Source organism: Marmota monax, unplaced genomic scaffold, assembly GCF_021218885.2.
Source record: "Marmota monax isolate L192 unplaced genomic scaffold, Marmota_monax_Labrador192_F-V1.1 WCK01_AAM20220418_F8-fsc00529, whole genome shotgun sequence".
NCBI lineage: Eukaryota > Metazoa > Chordata > Mammalia > Rodentia > Sciuridae > Marmota > Marmota monax.
The window spans coordinates 54,750-71,181 of NW_026694740.1; the positions used below are offsets into that span (position 1 = coordinate 54,750).

General features: G+C 48.8%; 1 pseudogene; it reads right to left on the reverse strand.

Annotated features, from left to right (window-relative positions):
- Window positions 1–6,601: 6,601 nt before the first annotated feature.
- LOC124079059 (glucose-induced degradation protein 8 homolog) overlaps window positions 6,602–16,432 on the reverse strand; it is a 60,149-nt pseudogene continuing 50,318 nt past the window's right edge.

Sequence of the window (16,432 nt, forward strand, 5' to 3'; positions counted from 1 at the left end):
AGGTATCCATCCCATTGCCCTCGTTTGGTCCTGGTCTCTCTGAGGATCTACTCACCTGGGGCAGAGGAGTGGAATTGGCTGGCCTCTGGGCCCTGAAGGATCCCTATGGGCAACACAGCTATTCCTCTCACCTGGGCCCCCTTTGCCCTCCAAACGTGACAACTGGCAGTGGACTTGGGCCTAGAGATTACTTTGCCCTGGGCGATCCGTTGCCTTCCCTCTCCTGCCCTCTAGCCTTGCAAGCTGCCCCTAAGCCAACCCAGTCCTTCCTCACCCTGACACCTTCGCCCTACAGTCCCCTGGCCTGGCTGCCAGCCTGAGCTCCTCAATCCTTTACTTGGGTTGCTTTCCTTTCTGTGGTGTCTCTTCTTGTCATGCCTAACCTGGGCGCCCCTTGATTTGGCCCCCAAGCTTGCTCCCCTCTGTGTCCTTTGCACAACCCTCTGTCTCCTCATCCTAGTGCCGATCCTACCTCTCCTTCCCCTACTGCTTTTTCCTGGAGAAGGGGCCTCCTGCTCATTGGGTCCCTAATAACTTTTGGTGGGGCCGGTCCCTTATCTAGGCTCCTTGATTAGGTCATGGCTCTTGACCCTCTCTGCACCCACCGTGATCCCCCACTGTGCCCTCACATCGCACTCCTCCTGGCCCCTGTCCTTGCAAGGCCCTTTGGCCTGGTCCCTGGCCCTTGATCCTCATCTGGGTCAGGGCACCTTATTGCAAACAGAACCCTGACCCTCGACTGGGCTACTTGCCCTTCCTAGGCCCTTGGGGCAGCACCAGGAACTCTAACACCTGGCAGTGGTGCTATGCCTCAAGCCTCCCTCCCTCCTGCTGGATCCCCTGTCTTACCTCCCCAGCACTGTCCACTATTCTGAGCCACCTGTCCCAGTGCTGGACCTTGGCTCTCCATTCCCTGAACTGGCTCCTCTCCTGAGCCTCTGGGGTCCTTCTTGCTCCATGCTTCCCTGGGCTTGAACTGTGGGCCTCGCTGGGGCTGCTTCCCCATTCCCCTTGGCTTCCCTGCATCTCACAACCCTAGTGCAGCCCCTGACTACCTGGACCCACCCTTCCCTGCTCTCCCCTAGCCTAGGCCCTCCTCTAGGTCCCTAGCCTGGGCTCCTTTCTGCGGTCCTGGCTTGCCCCCCACAAACACCCTTCTTCCAGAACTTCACTCTGTGCCCTCCTTCGACACTCCTATTGTCCTTATCCCTGATTGGCTCTTGTTCCAGATCCCTTTCCCAGGATGCTCACCAGAGCCAGGGGCTGGAACTGGGATGTTTGGCCCTGCAGTCTTCCTTTGGGAAAATGTAGCAGTGCACCTTGCCTGGGGGCTTTGGCCTTCTTTAGCCCAGGGCCTGTCACTCAATCCTAACACCCTGCAGTGAATCTAGGCCTTGAGCCCTCCTCTTCCTTTACACCATTCCCCTTACTCCCCTTTCTCCCCATATACTGTGTTGTAAACAAGTCTGGATGGCGCCTGGCAAAATGCCAGAGGGAGTGGTTTGTGAAGTAACGCCAGTGAGCCATTAAGTGTGGAGATTCCTGATTGGTTGACTGCTGTATCTAGTTTATGTTAATTAGATAAGCTGTGTGGAATGTATATATACCGCTCCTGTCCTACAATAAATGGCTCTCACTCCTGCTGTATCAATCTACACAAGTTCCTCGTCACCCCTCGGTTATTTTGCCCAGCCAGTCGGACTGTGGCAATACTGCCGCAGCCAGTAGAGAGGAAACTTGCCCTTCCAGATGGGAGACCACTCTCACCTGGGTGTTGGGGGAAGCTCTTATACCGCTGCAGCCAGGGTACAGGGCACTCACCACTATAGGCAGGAGACCCCTCATGCCTGGGTGTTGGGGGAGCTCAAAACATCCACAAACAGGGTAAAGGTGATTCACCCTCCAGGCCAGAGACCCCACTCACCTGGGTTTTGGGGGGAGCTCATATACCACCACAGCCAGGGTAGAGGGAACTCATACCTCCAGTCCCCTCTACCCTGGATAACTTTGTATACAAGCTCCCTGCAATACCCAGGTGGGAGGGGTCCCCCACCTGGAGGGGCGAGTTTCCTCTACCCTGGCTGAGGCAGTATAGAGCACTACCTGACACCCAGGTGAAAGGTGTCTCTGGCCTAGAGGGGAAAGTCTCCTCTAGCCTGGCTGCAGGTGTATAAGAGCCCCCTCCTACCCCCAGGAGGGAGGGGTCTCCTGACTGGAGGGGCAAGTCACTGCTACCCCAGCTGCAGCTTTATACGAACCCCACCCCCTGCCAGACACTCTGTGGGAGGGGTCTCCCGCCTGGAGGGGCGAGTCCCCTCTACCCTGGCTAAGGCAGTAAAGGAGTAACCCCCATTCCCAGGTGGGAGGTGTCTCTTGCCTGGAGGTGCAAGTTGCCTCTTTCCTGGCTACTGGGGTATATGAGCTCCACCTGACACCCAGGTGGGCGGGGTCTTCTCCCTGGAGGGGCGAGTCCCCTCTACCCTGGCTAAGGCGGTATAGTTGTTACTCCCATTCCCATGTAGGAGGTGTTTCTCACCTGGACTTGCGAGTAGTCTCGACCCTAGCTGCTGGGGTATATGAACTTCACCTGACACCCATGTAGAAGGGGTCTTCCGCCTGGAGGGGTGAGTCCACTCTACTCTGGCTGCAGTAGTTAAGGAGCTTCCCCTGACACCCAGGTGAGAGGGATCTCCCGCCTAGAGGGGTGACTCCCCTCTATCCTGGCTGAGGGGGTGTATCAGCTCTCCCAGACACAGGTGGGAGGTGTCTCCTGCTTGGAGGGGCGAGTCCCCTCTATTCTGGCCACTGTGGTATATGAGCTCCCTCCACATACCCATATGGGAGGGGTCTCCCACCTGAAGGGGCAAGGCCCCTCTACCCTGGCTGCACTGGTTTTCTAGCTTTGCCTGACACCCAGTTTGGATGGGTATCTCTCTTGGAGGGGTGAGTCCCCTCAACCCTGGCTGTGGTGGTAAAGAATCTTCCCCTGACAGCCAGTGGGAGGGTCTCCAGCCTGGATAGGTGAATCTCCTTGACACTGGCTGTAGTGGAATAGGAGCTCCCCCCTACACCCAGGTGGGAGGGGTCTCCCACTTCTAGTGGTGAGTCCCCTCTACCCTGCCTGTGGCAGTATATGAACTCCCCTTACAACCAGGTGGAAGGGATATTCCACCTGTAGGGTTGAGTCCCCTCTCCTCTGGCTCTGGCGGTATAGGAGCTCCCCCACACCCAGGTTATGGGGTCTCCTGACTGGAGAGGCAAGTCCCCTCTACACTGGCTGCGGGGTTATACAAGCTTCCCCCAACATTGAGCATTGAGTCCCCTCTACCCTGGCTGTGGCCTTATACAAGCTCTCCCAGACACCATGTGGGAGGGTTCTTCCTCCAGGAGGGGCAAGTGGTCTCTACCCAGGCTAAGGCGATATACAAGCACCCCGCTACACACAGGTGGGCATGGTCTTCCACATGGACACCCAGGTGGGAGGGGTTTCCCACCTGTAGGGGCATGTCCCCTCTACCCTGGCTGCTGCAATAATGAAGCTCCCAAAGTCATCCAGGAGGGAGGGGTCTCCCACATGGAGGGGCGAGTTCCCTCTATCCTGGCTGTGGCAGTATATGCACTCCCCCTTGTTAGGTGCAGGACAGGCTGAACAAACATTAGCTGCAGGATAACCCAAACACTCAAACCCCCCTCTGTCTGGTCCTTTATCACCTGTTTGCATCAAGTCTGAATGCTCAACCCCATTCAAGGCTGATCACTCGACCCCCACCTGTCTGGTGCAGCAGAAACCTACATCTGACCTGCTCCATCTGCCTGAAGGCAGAAGATGACACCCTTAGAAACTACTGTGTGGTCCAATCATTGTCTGTCAACAAGGCAGCTTGCAGACCCGGAGACCCCATTAGAATTTGGCTATAAAAACTCCCTCCTGCCGGGAACCCCTCTCTTGCTTTCACTCTCCCTTGCTCTCTCTTTCTTCTCTCTCTCCCTCTCTCTCTCTCTCTCTTTCTTTTTTTCTTCTTTGGTACTGCTGTAATAAAACAGTGGTCACTCCGAGAGTGTGGTCACTTTCCTTTCACCCCTGACACCCTGGTGGGAGGGGTCTCCCACCAGGAGGGACAAGTACTTTTTACCCTGGCTGTGGTGGTATATGAGCTCCCGCTGACAGCCAGGTTGGAGAGGTCTGCCACCTGGATGGGCGAGTCTCCTCTACCCTGCCTAAGGTGGTATGCAAGTTCCACTCTACAACAACGTGGGAGGGTCTCCTGCCTGAAGGGTTGAGTCCCCTCAACCCTGGCTGCGGGGGTATAAGAGCCCCCTCCTACCCACAGGAGGGAGGGGTCTCCTGCCTGGAGGGGCGAGTCCCCTCTACACTGGCTAAGGCAGTATAGGAGTTACTCCCATTCTCAGGTGGGAGTTTCCTCTACCCTGGCTGCTGGGGTATATGAGCTCCAACCCACAACCAGGAGAGAGGGACCTTCTGTCTGGAGGGGTGAATCCATTCTACCCTGGCTGCAGTGGTTAAGGAGCTTCCCCTGATACCCAGTTACCAGGGGTCTTCTGCCTAGAGGGGTATAACTCCCCTCTACCTGGGCTGAGGGGTGTGCCAGCTCACCCAGACACAAAGGTGGGAGGGGTCCTTTGATTGGAGGGGCAAGTCCCCTCTATTCTGTCTGCTTTGGTATTTGAGATCCCCCCTTACCCAGATGGGAGGGATCTCCCGCCTGAATGGGAGAGTCCCCTCTATCCTGGCTGCAGTGGTATACTAGTTTTCCCTGACACCCGGGAAGGATGGGTCTCTCACCTGGAAGGGTGAGTTCCTTCTACACTGCTGTGGCAGTATATGATCTCCCCTGACAACCAGGTGGAAGGGATCTTTGGCCTGCAGGGGAGAGTCCTCTCTACCTTGGCTAAGGCAGAGTACAATTTCCCCCCAAAACCCAGGTATGTGGAGTCATCCACCCGATTGGGGAGTCTCCTCAACACTGGCTACAGTGGTATAGGAGCTCCCCACTACAACCAGGTGGGAGGGGTCTCCCATCTCGAGTGGTTTGTCCCCTCTTCCCTGCCTGGGGCAGTATATGAACTCCCCTGACAATCAGGTGGAAGGGATTTTCTGCCTGGAGGGTCAAGTCTCCCCTGTCTCTGGCGGTATAGGAGCTCCCCCGACACCCAGGTTATGGGTTCTCCCGACTGGAGAAGTGAGTCCCCTCTACACTGGCTGCGGGGGTATACGAGCTCCCCTGACACCCAGGTGGAAGGGGGTCTCCCACCTGGAGCAATAAGTCCCCTCTACCCTGGCTGTGGTGGTATACAAGCTCTCCCAGACACCCAGGTGGTCGGGTTCTCCCGCCTGGAGTGGCAAGTCTTCTCTAACCTGGCTAAGGCATTATACACACAGGTGGGAGTGATTTTCCACATGGACAGGTGAGTCCCCTCTACCCTGGCTCTTGCAGTATACAAGCTCCCTTGACACCCAAGTGGGAGGGGTATCCCACCTGAAAGGGCGAGTCCCCTCTACTTTAGCTCTTGCTACATAAGTGCTCTGTTTGTCCCCTCTACCTGGCTGTGGCGGTATATGAGATCCCCCAACATACAGGTAGGAAGGGTCTCTGGACTGGAGGAGTGAATCACCTCTACCCTGGCTGCAGAGGTATACAAGTTCCCCCTGACACCCAGGTGGGAGGGATCTCCTGCCTGGAGGGCGAGTCCTCTCTATCCCAGCTGTGGTGATGTATGAGCGCCCCCCCCCACACCTTGGTGGGAGGGGTCTCCCACCAGGAGGGGATTTATTTTTATTTTTTAGTTTTTGGCGGACACAACATCTGTTTGTATGTAGTGCTGAAGATCGAACCCAGGCTTCTCGCATGCCAGGCGAGCACGCTACCGTTTGAGCCACATCCCCAGCCCAGGGAAAGTACTTTATACCCTGGCTGGGGTGGTATATGATGAGTTCCCACCGACTGCCAGGTTGGAGAGGTCTTCCGCCTGGATGGCTGAGTCTCCTCTACCCTGGCTAAGGTGGTATACAAGTTCCATGCGACACCCAGTTGGGAGGGGTCTACTGCCTGGAGGGGAAAGTCCCCTCTAGCCTGGCTGTGGCAGTATAGGAGATATCCCTGACACACAGGTGGGAAGAGTCTCCTGAAAGGAGCTTCAAGTCCCCTCTACCCTGGCTGAGGTGGTATTTGAGCTCCCCAGACACCCAGGTGAGAGGGGTCTCCAGTCTGAAGGGTAACATACCCTCTACATGGCTGCAGTGGTATAAGAGCTCCCCCCAGACACCCAGGTGGGAGTTTCCTGCCTGGAGGGGCGAGTCCCCACTATCCTGGCTGCAGGGGTATAGGAGCTCCACCACCCACACCCAGGTAGGAGGAGTCTCCCATCTGCAGGGGCTAGTTCCCTCTACCATGGCTGCTGTGGTATAGGAGTTCCTGAGACAAGTAGGTGTGAGGAGTCTCCAGCCTGGAAAATGGCATCCCTTCTACCCTACCTGTGGCTGTATAGGTGCTCCCACAGACACCCAGGTGGAAGGGGTTTCACGCCTGGAGGGGCAAGTCCTCTTTTCCCTGGCTGTGGCAGTATACAAGCTCTCCCAGACACCCAGCGGGGAGGATCTGCAGCAGTCTGGCTGGGCACAAATCACAAGCCACTGAAGCAAGAACAAACTTTATTTCTGAACTCTGCCAGCACACTCCACACATGGTTCCGGGAACTCCCCCGAACGCCACGTGGCTCCTCCAGCAACCACCAACCGGAACTCCCTCCTCCGTCACTTCCCCAACCAATGCGAACTCTCCAGGAATCCCCACGAGAAGTCCAAAGTAGCAGGAGAACTCCAAAGTAGCGGGCTGAGGTGGATAATAATAGCTCCCCTCTCAACCAATACTGTTGGCAAAATGCCAGGGGCCATTCTGACTCGGCTGTGGCTTTCAGCATCTCCCCCCTTCTGTTTAATTAAACAACAAGCAATGTGGCTTAGGGACCATGCCTGTTAGGTTGTCCAATACTACATATGGTCCTTACCCGTCATCGGATGAGCTGACCTCAAGGCGTCAGCCTCCTGTCTTAGGTTGGTACCACTGCAATTGGATCATACCTGTCACTGACTACTGGTCCAGCATACAGCCATACTTGTGGATAGGCCTTTGCACCAGTGGGGGGGTGAGGTTATTTGCCTCACCTCTGTTGGCCCCCAAATTTGGCCTTTGCACCAGTGGGGGGGTGAGATTCTTTGCCTCATCTCTGTTGGCCCCCAAATTTGGCCTTGGTGCCAGTGGGGGGTGAGGTTCTTTGCCTCACCTCTGTTGGCCCCCAAATTTTAGACCATCACTAGCAGAAGGGAGGAAGATACATAAATGCCACAACACGAAGCCAATTGATGGCTCCTTTGGAAAAAATGTACCACCGATGACACCATCAGCAAAGATACTCCAGCACTACCACAATTTGCTGCACCAACAGATAGTTCACAATGCATACAAGTGATACATAGTCCAGGCAAGTTCTGCAAGAAGTTCAAAGCAGAGGAATCTATTAATATGTTCATTTCCTCTCAAAGTAAATTGACTCATTGATTGAGCATTACTTGTTGAGTTATTATTCATTGATGCATCAGTTTATACAGTTTACTGTGATAGCTATCGAAGAAGATGTAGTTTGGTTTTATCTTTGTCTTCACCGGCACTGGGATGAAGATAGGAATTCTGGCAATGATGGCTTAAAAAAATTATGTAACATTACAACAGGTACTAAGAAAACAATTTTCTGAACAATTTATATTATCCTGAACAGAATTATTAAATATAATGAAAAGGAAAGGTGAAAGTAAAAAAACAGATGTGTTAACCTCCTTTTTTTTGTTCACGTATTAAAACAATCCTCAACAGCTGTTTACCCAATTTAAATTAAACCATTTAAACCACATGAATAAAAAAATTCGGATCCATTTTTTTCATGATCACTCCTCATATATATGGACATACGCACATACGCATATACAGACATACAACACCAAACAGAGGTGTGCACACATAACATAATACATACAACACATAACATAATAGTAAAGGCCTTGTAGCTTTTCACAGCTGAAATCTCCATTGCAATGTTTAAAAACTCCACAGTCAAAAAATAAAACTGATCAGAAAAACATCAACCTAGTTCTGTATGAGCTCAAAAAATAAAATAGAACTTTATGATGTGGGAAAGGGCAATAATAAAATAGATATTGAAAAAAGACATCCTGTTTACCACCTGGGTTTGACTCTTTTTTGGATATCCCATCCTTTTTTCTGTAACTTGCATATGGGTCTGAAGGTATTCCCACAAGCAAGCCTCAAGGTTTTTCACATTTGAAATAGGCCTTAATGGTGTTCATTATTCATTAGCCTTCAGGTGTGGGAGAATCACTGTTGAAGATGTAAGAATAGCCAAGCTGGAGCTCAGGATATCTGCTGTTATGGATTTGAGTCAAATCATCTTCTTTTTGGTCTGTAGAAATCGCTTTGGTTAATCTCTCTGGAATCGAAATCGGCTGCTGTTCTCCCTGTGGAAACACACAAACAGACCCCTGACTCCAGACAATCAATGGGTCAGGACCTTTCCATTGTATTGTTAGAATATCCTTCCAAAGTACCTTAGGCTTATGTACATTTTTTGGACAAGTATGCCTTTGTGCAGCACTAAGCTCTGATGAATCCAAATTTAAAACGTTCAGAGTAAAAAGGGTTATTTTAAGTTTATATTTGGGGGATATATACCCCTCTCCAATTCCCTCTTTTTGCTTTAATAAGTACATTTTAATAGTTTGATGAGCTCTTTCAACTCTGCCTTGTCCCTGTAGATTGTATGGGATTCCTGTTATATGAGTAATGCCAAATGATGAGCACAATTGTTTAAAAGAGGTAGAAGTATAACCAGGACCATTATCTGTTTTTAACTGTTTTGGAATGCCCACAGTGGCAAAATTTTGTAAGCAATGAGCTATAATATCTTTAGTTTTTTCTCCGGCATGAAGGGAGCCCATCAAAAATCCAGAAGAAGTATCAACTGTAACATGCAAATATTTTAATTTTGCAAATTCTGGCAAGTGTGTGACATCCATCTGCCAAATATGGTTAGGTATCAATCCTCTAGGATTGACTCCAAGATTAACTTGTGGTAAAAACGTCACACAATTTTGACATCATTTTATTATTATTTGTCTAGCTTGTTTCTTAGTTATTTTAAAACACTTTTGTAAAGTATTAGCATTGACATGGAATCTTTTATGAAAATTTGTAGATTCTTCTAGTGTAGAGAAAATATGTATGTCATGTGTAGTTTTATCTGCTAAATCATTGCCCAAACTAAAGGCTCCAGGCAATCCTGTATGTGCCCTGATATGTCCTGTAAAGAATGGATCTTTTCTGTCCAGATTAGACTTTGAATAGTGGACAACAAAGAGAAAACAGTAGAGGAAGGAGAAATCTTACCATCATCTTCAAGGGATACTATAGCACTAACTACATACTGACTATCAGAAAATAAATTAAATACAGAATCTTTAAACATCACAAAAGCTTGTAATACTGCATTAAGCTCTACCTTTTGAGCTGATTGTTTGGGTACTAAAAATGTAAAAGTTTTATCAGGGGTAACTATTGCTGCTGTACCATTATTTGACCCATCAGTGAATATATTTGGAGCATTCATGATAGGGGTTTTTCTTGTAATTTTTGGAAAAACTACAGGATGCAAAGACCAAAAAGAAAATAAAGGCTTAGATGGTAAGGAATTATCAAATGAAACATTAGATTTACACATGATTATTGCCCAAGTATTTAACTCATTAGCTAAGTCATCAATTTGATCCATAGTATATGGAGTAATAATTTTATTGGGAGAAATTGCAAACACTCCCTTTGCTGCTTTTATTCCTTTGAGTATTAATTGTCCTACAGCCTCAGGATACCTAGAAAGAATAGTGTTAGGAGAATAAGATAAATGTATCCATAATAATGGACCTTCTTGCCAAAATACTCCTATAGGAATATTTTTTGTTGGTATTACAATAAATAATAAAGGCAAACTTATATCAATTCTATCCAAATGCATATTTTCCATATATGTTTCAATATTTTTTAATGTCTTTCTTGCTTCAGGTGTTAACGTGTGGGGTGAATTGGATCTGATGGACCTTTTAAGATATCAAACAAAGGTCCCAATTCTCCTGTTGGTATGCCTAGATAAGGCCTTATCCAATATATGTCTCCTAAAAACTTTTGAAAGTCGTTAAGTGTTTTAAGTTGATCTACTCATATTTGAATTTTTGGTGGATGGACCATGGTTGAGGATAATAGAACTCCTAAATAATTAATCGGAAAATGTAATTGTACTTTGTCTATTGCTATCTCTAGATGATAATTTTGTAATAAATTTGTACGTGTGGCATAACATTATAGCAATGTGTTTTTATCTTTGTGTGCTAACAATATATCATCCATATAGTGAAATATTTGTAGTTCAGGATTTTGATTTCTAAGTGGCTGGATTGCTTTGTTAACATAAATTTGACACACAGTTGGGCTGTTAGCCGTCCCTTGAGGGAGTACTTTCCATTCATATCTCTGATCGGGACCTTCATGATTTAGTGCAGGGATAGTAAATGCAAAATGTGGACTATCCTCAGGATGAATTGGAATTGAAAAAAAAATATTTAATATCTGTAGCTAAAACATACCAGGTTTTTGGCAAAGCAGACAATTGGGGAATCCCTGATTGAGCAGGTCCCATAATAACCATCTCATTTTAATGGCTCTTAAATCTTGCAATAATCTCCATTTACCAGATTTCTTTTTAATGACAAAAATGGGAGTATTATGGGGAGATATGGAAGGTTGTATATGTCCCTCCGCTAATTGTTGTTTGACCAGGTCATGGGCTGCTTGTATCTTTTCTTTAGTCAGGGGCCACTGAGGAACCCATACTGGTCTTTCTGATTTCCAAGTAATTTTTATTGCCTCAGTGACCCCTTCTGAAAACCCAATTCATGTCTATTTATTCCTTGATTTATTTGAATTGGTGCTGCTATACCTTGTTCTCGTTCTCCTTATCTTTTTTCTTTCCTGAAACATTGTCTAGCCCTAATAGTGGGCACATTTGGATTGATGTTATTTGTTAATGTCAAACCTAATTGATCTAGGACATCTCATCCCCATAAATTTATAGGAAGATGATCCAATACATATGGCTGTATAGTTCCTTCACATCCTTCAGGATCCTTCTAATCTAATACCATTGCACTTCTATGGGGATTAGTCACCACTCCTAGGCCTTGAAGCATTAGAGTGGCTTGTTGTAATGGCCAATGTTTCAGCCATTCTTGAGGAGAGATGATGCTAAGGTCTGCACCTGTGTCCAGTAGCCCATTAAACTCATGTCCTTGAATATTTAGTTTTAGCATTGGGTGAGAATCTAAATTTAAAGACAGCATAGCCCTATCTACACCTGTGGAGCCTAATCCCCTGGAATCTCTTTCTATTCTACTGCTGGAAAATTTATCATGTAGGCTGGGTATTATTAATAACTGTGCTATTCTACCTCCTGGTGAAATTACTGATATACCCTTCGGAGAATTAGCTATAATTTTTATTTCACCTTCATAATCAGGATCAATTACCCCAGGACTTATCATAAGTCCTTTTAGAGTAGAAGAACTGCATCCTAACAATAAGCCTACTGTTCTTTGGGGAAGAGGTCCTTTTACTCCTGTGGGAATGATTTGAACTCCCATCTCTGCAGTTAGTACTGCTGTGGCAAAGGCACAGATGTCCAAACCTGCGCTCCCTGTGGTTTGTCTGATGAGAGATCTGATGGATAATGTGTCCTGGGCACTACCCTGATGGTGTTGCTGGGTTCCTCCATTGTGTTTCTGGGTTCCTCCAGTGCCCCATATATTTTTGGTAATGGGCCCCGGAGCATTGGGCCCCCCTGTCCGTTTTTTGGCAATGGAGCCTGATGCCTTTCTCCATGATATCATGGGTAAACACCTGGTTCTTGTCTGTTTTTTGATAACGGAGTACCCTCTATGGTGGTTTGAGAATAGCATTCATTAGCCTCTATGGCATCATGGGAAATACCCTGTATTCTACCCCTTTGGTACCTAGTTTTGTTAAACCCTCCCCCTATTGGGCACTTTCTTTTAAAATGTCCTGTTTTTTCATAATTGTAGCATGGTTTTGGCCTAGCATCTAAAGCCTGTTGTACTGCAGCTGCCAAGTTTTGCCCTTGTTCATTAATGTCTCTACATAATTTAATATATGCCTTTAAATCTTCATGTTTCCTTGGTCTAATGACCTCTCTGCACCAATGATTTGCTTGCTCATAAGCCAGTTGTTTTATTAATGGCATTGCTTGTTCTGTGTCCCCAAAAACTCTGGTAGCTGTTTGAATAAGCCTATCTACAAATTCAGCGAAAGGTTCATTAGCTCCCTGTATTACCTTAGATAATTGACCTTGTAAATCTCCATGTCCTTGTAAAGTCTTCCATGCCCTAACTGCATCTGCAGCAATTTGTGCATATATAGCAGGATCATATTCAATTTGTTGCCATTGACCCTCATAAGGTCCTTTTCCTAACAACATATCTAGATTTCTTTGAGGGTAACCAGCTGCTGTATTTCACCTAGCTGTTTCCGTGCAAAATTCCTCTTTGGCAACCTTCCATAACAAATATTGTCCTCCATTTAGCACAGCTTTACACATGCTAGCCCAGTCTGCTGGTGTCATGTCCAAGTTGGTAATGGATTCGACCATGCTTACAGTGAAGAGTGCTTGGGGACCATAGGTTGTCACAGCCTCCTTTAACTGCTTCATTGTTTTGAAATCTAAAGCACGGTGAATTCGCTGCCCTCCTGCCTGATCAAGTACAGGACATGCTAATCTTTGAGGTCCTGTCTCAGGATCCCATCTATCAACTACGGGGGTTGAGGGCCACTCAGCTGTCTCCATAGGTGGAACTGTTGGTTGAATTATGCCCTCTGGTGATAGAACAGAGTTAGTAGCAGCCTCCTGTTGTAGCTTCCCCCCTGATAGCTCTTTCTCCTCTAAGCCTTCTTCCTTTAAATTTTCTTCCTCTATCTGACTAGCTCGAGAGACCTTCTCTTTTGCTCAATCTAACATGTTTTCTACCATAGTCTGGACCTCTAACAATTTACTTAACACTCTTTCAGTTTTTTTTACTAATTTCTAATCTACTATAAAGATAACGCAACCCAACAAGATAACACAAAACAAAACCGAAACAGAATGAAACAAAAACGGAACAAAAAATCATTGTATCAATTTTCCTATTTTCTTGACATGTGCATTTGTGGTCTATTTCTACCTCTTCCTCAGGGGCAAAAAACTTCAAACCTTGAGCCAACCATTTTTCCCAGTTTGCCTGAGAAAATTCTAGGGATAGGCAGCTTGAAACAAAAACAAAACAAATCAAAACAAGAATACATTGTTTTTTGAAATGGTCACCCATTCTCTCGCCTTCCCTCAGGGGCAAGGAATTTCACTTACCTCTGAGCTTCAGGTGTTCCCCACATGGGCAGCCAAATGCCAGTCTGGCTGGGCACAAACCAGGAGCCACTGAAGCAGGAACAAACTTTATTTCTGAACTCTGCCAGCACACTCCTCACACGCTCCCTGGAACTCCCCTGAACACCACGCGGCTCCTCCAGCAACCACCAACCGGAACTCCCTCCTCTGGCACTTCCCCAACCAATGCAAACTCTCCAGGAATCTCCATGAGAACTCCAAAGTAGCGCGAGAACTCCAAAGTAGTGGGCTGATGCGGATAGTAATGGCTCGCCTCTCAACCAATACTGTTGGCAAAATGCCAGGGGCCATTCTGACTCGGCTGTGTCTCTCAGCAAGGATCTCCCACCTGGAGGGGCAAGTCTTCTCTACCCAGTCTAAAGCAATATACAAGCACCCCCCTACACACAGGTGGGATTGGTCTTCCACTTGGACAGGTGAGTCCCCTCTACTCTGACTTTCACAACATAGAAGCTCCCCTGACACCCAGGTGGGAGAGGTATACCACCTGAAAGTGTGAGTCCCCTCTATTTTAGCTCTTGCCATATAAGAGTTCCCAGTACATCCAGGTGGGAGGTGTCTTCCACATGCAAGGGCATATTTGCTGTACCCTGGCTGTGGCAGCAAGGAGCTCCCCGTGACACCCAGGTGGGAGGGGTCTCCCGATTGGAAGGGAAAGTCCAATCTACCCTGGCTGCAGTGGTATAGATACTCCCCCTGATACCCAGGTGAAAGGGGTCTCTCACCCAGAGGTGTGAGTCCCCTCTACACTGGCTGCTGCAGTATAGTAGCTCCCTTGATACCCTGTTGGGAGGAGTCTCCCACCAGGAGGCTAGAATCCCCTCTAACCTGCTGCAGCGGTATAAGTGCTCCCCTGATGCCCAGGAGGGAGGGGTGTCCCTCCTGGAGGGGTGAGTCCCCTCTTCGCTGGCTATGGCGGAATAAGAGCTCCCCTGACACCCTGGTGGGATGGGTCTCCTGTCTGGAGGGGCGAGTCCCCATTCCATGGCTGCAGGCATATGCTAGCTATACCTCCGCACCCAGGTGGGAGGGGTCTCCCGTCTAGAGGGGGGGGAGTCCCCTCTACCCTGGCTGCTGCGGTATAGGACATCCCCTGACAACTAGGTGTGAGTATTCTCCATCCTCGAGGCTAGACTCCCCTCTACCCTTCCTATGGCTGTATAGGTTCTCCCCTTAACACCCAGGTGGAAGAGGTTTCACTCCTGGAGGGGCAAGTCCCCTCTACCCTGGCTGCAGTGGCATTAGAGCTCCCCACTTTTGAGAAGTCTCCTGCCTGGAGGGGCGAGTCCACTTTACCCTGGCTGTGGTGGTACGCTGCATTCTGGCTGGGCAAACTAGCCGGAGGGTGAAAAGCAACTTGTGAAGGTCGATACAGCAGGAGTGGGAGCCATTTATTGTAGGACAGTAGGGGTATATATACATCACTGAATACACAGCTTGTTCTTAATTAACATAAACTAGGTACAGCAGTCAACCAATAAGGCATCATCTTAATGATTACACACAGTTTAACTTAATTAACATAATTTAGACACAGCAGTCAGTCGTTAAGGAATCTCTATCATCTTAATGGCTCACTGGCGTTACTTGTTACTTCTCAAACCAGTCCCTCTGGCAAAATGCCAGGCGCCATCTTGACTTGTTTACGGACCCTAACAAACTACCCCAACATACAGGTTGGAGGGGGCCTCTCACATGTATCCTAGCTTTGGAGGGATACAAGCTCACCCCACACCCAGGTGGAAGGGGTCTCCCACCTGGAAGGGCGAGAGTCCACTCTACTTTGGCTGGTGCCATATAAGAGCTCCCAGGACACCCAGGTGGGAGAGGTCTCCTGCCTGCCGAGGTTAAGGCAGAATACAAGTTCCTCTGAACACCCAGGTGTGAGGGGTCTTACGCCCAGAGAGGCAAGTCCCCTCTAACCTGGCTGAAGTAGTATAGGAGCTCCCCACTACACCCAGGTGGGAGGGGTCTCCCGCCTACAATGGCCAGTCCCCTTTTCCCTGCCTGTGGCAATATATGAACTCCCCTGACAACCAGGTGAAAGGGGTCTTCTGCCTGGAGGGTCGAGTCCCCTCTCCCCTGGCTCTGGCGGTTTAGGAGCTCCACCTGACACCTAGGTTATGGGGTCTCCTGACTGGAGGGGCGAGTGACCTCTACACTGGATATGGGGGTATATGAGCTCCCCCTGACACCCTGGTTGGACGGGTTTCCCAACAGGAGGGGCAGGTAATTTCTACCCTAGCTGTGGTGGTATATGAGCCCCCGCTGAAACCCAGGTGGGAGGAGTCTCCTGACTGGATAGGTGAGTCTCCTCTACCCTGGCTAAGGTTGTATACAAGTTCTCTGTGACACCCAGGTGGGAGGGTCTCCCGCCTGAAGGGGCGAGTACCCTCAACCCTGGCTGCAGGGGTATAAGAGCCCCCTCCTACACTCAATATGGAGGGGTCTCTCACCTGGAGGGGCAAGTCGCTGCTATCCTAGCTGCAGCTGTATGAGAACCCAAACTCGCCAGACACCCCTCTACCTGGGGTAAGGCAGTATAGGAGTTACCCCCATCCCCAAGTGGTAGGTGTCTATATCCTGGAGTTGCGAGTTGCCTCTACCCTGGCTGCTGGGGTATATGAGCTCACCTAACACCCAGGTAGGAGGGTTATTCCACCTGGGGGGCGAGTGCCCTCTACCGGGCTAAAGGGGTATAGGAGTTACTCTCATTCCCAGTTGGGAAATGTTACTTGCTTCAGGTGCGAGTTGCCTCTACCCTGGCTGCTGGGGTATATGAGCTCCATCTGAAACCAAGTTAGGAGGGGTGTTCCGCCTGGAGGGTCTAGTCCACTCTAAC